This window comes from Oratosquilla oratoria, chromosome 3, assembly GCF_046742065.1.
Source record: "Oratosquilla oratoria isolate Oo_2021 chromosome 3, ASM4674206v1, whole genome shotgun sequence".
In the NCBI taxonomy this organism is placed as follows: domain Eukaryota; kingdom Metazoa; phylum Arthropoda; class Malacostraca; order Stomatopoda; family Squillidae; genus Oratosquilla; species Oratosquilla oratoria.
This window is the reverse complement of record NC_134779.1, coordinates 54,213,876-54,216,375: the sequence shown is the minus strand read 5'-3', so window position 1 is coordinate 54,216,375 and position 2,500 is coordinate 54,213,876.

Here is a 2,500-nt window from a genome sequence, read left to right as displayed (position 1 = left end):
TATATATATATATATATATATATATATATATGTATATATATATATATATAGATATATATATATATATATATATATATATATATATATATATATAATGTGTGTGTGTGCGCGCGCGTGTGTGTGTGGTATGTGTCTGTGTACATATGGAAGCATCCAGAGGCTAAAATATATGCACATTTTGATACAAGTCTGTATGCATTCATGTATGTATGCACATATGTACGTATGGACGTATACATGTACTTTACATATATGTACGTACATACCTATCTATTTATGTACATATTTACATACTTTATGTACTGGTGTGCGGCACTGGCCCAGGCGAGCTGCTCCAGCTGCTCGCAGCTGCTCGAGTGTCCAGCAACTTATATCTCGTAGCTGCTCTGAGCAGCTATGAGATCAGGTCCCACTCGTCCTCGTCCAAGGGTGACTAGGGGGAAGGTCGGAACCACTCACCCCGACCTCGCTTCTCTTCCCTAGTGTTACGTCACCCTGACATGCATCCATCATCCATCCATCCATCCATCATCCGTTCATCCATCCATCCATGACCCATCCATCTATGCATCCATACATCCACCCTAACATGCATCCATCACCCATCCATCTATCCATCTATACATCCACCCATCATCCATCCATCATCCATCCATCCATCATCCATCCATCACCCACCCATCCATCACCCATCCAACTACCCATCCATACATCCACCCATCATCCATCCATCATCCATCTATCCATCATCCGTTCATCCATCTATCCATCATTCATCATCCATCCATTACCCATCCATCTATCCATCCATACATCCACCCAACATCTATCTATCACACATCCAGTATCCATGCATCCACCATTCATCCATACATTCGTACATCCATCCATCCGCCCATGCATCTATGCATCCAACTGTCCCTCATCCGCACATACATTCATCCATACATCCGACCATCCATCCATCATCCATTCAACCATCCATCCAACCATACATCCATCCATCCATCCATCACATCACCGTGGCACAACGGAAACACCCCACCTCATCTCCTCTCTTCCTCCTCCTCCTCCTCCTCCTTCTCTTCCTCCTCCTCCTCCTTCTCTTCCTCCTCCTGTTCCTCATTCTTTTCTCTCCCTTCTCTTCTTCCTCCTCTTCCTCCTCATTTTCTTCTTTCTCCTCCTCTTCGTCCTTTTCTTTCTCCTCCTCCTTTTAACTTTTCTTCCTCTTTCTTTCCTCCTCCTCCTCCTCCTTTTCTTTCTCCCCCTTCTGTTGCTCCTTTCTTCTCTCCTCTTTCTCTTCTCTTCGTCCTCCTCTTCCTCCTCCTCCTCTCCCTCTTCCTCCTCCTCCTCTTCCTCCTCCTTTTCTTTCTCCCCCTTCTCCTGTTACTCCTTTTCTCTCTCCTCTTTCTCTTCTCTTCGTCCTCCTCTTCCTCCTCCTCCTCCTCCTCCTCCTCCTCTTCCCCGGGGAGCACCAGCCCACATCCTCCCCCTCCCCCTCCCCCCCTCCTCCCCCCACCAACACTCCATCACTCGCTGTGACGTCATATCACGCACTCGCATCGGCGGGGCGGAGCCAAGGCACATCACGTCACATCCTGCTGACATTACATCACACCCAGACCTTACACATCTCCTAACCAGCACATCGCGTTACGTCACATCTCATCACATCACTTACGAACCTTGCAGCCGTAACCTGGCATACTGTAGCCTTAAAAGTGTTGTGTCACATCACACCACACATCATCGACTCTGCTTCACATCACACCACATCACATCACATCACTGTACACTTTCGTTCCTCACGTATCTCGGTCTTACACAGCATCACATCGTTCATATCACATCGTGCACATCATCCAAGGATCCAGCATCTTCCTCTTGTATATTCGAAAACATTACATCGTTCACATCACAGTGGACCATTTCTTTTCGTTTCCCTAAACCTCACATCACATCACATCGTTCACATCTCATCATATCACATAGCATCACATCACCCATGGAGTCTGCAGTTATCCCATTTTTTGTCTCCGACCCTATATCACATCGCATATCGTTCACATCACATCATATCATTCACATCACATCGTTCACATCACCCATGGAGTCTGCCGTTCTCCCATTTTTTTTCTCCGACCCCACATCACATCGCATCACATCAGTGGACAATTTCCTTTCGTTTCCCTCAACGCCACATCACACCACATTACATCACATCGTGCACATGGCATTCTATGTACCCTGTAGCCTCTTCTTGCATCTCCGAATCCATCACATCACGTCACATCATCCACTCTCTTACATCACATCATCCATGGATCTTTCAGCTTCCTCCCGTCACATCACAAGGTCCACATCACATGAAAACTTCGTTTCCCCACGGTCTCTCTCTCTCTCTCTCTCTCTCTCTCTCTCTCTCTCTCTCTCTCTCTCTCTCTCTCTCTCTCTCTCTCTCTCTCTCTCTCTCTCTCTCTCTCTCTTTCCATCTCCTCAC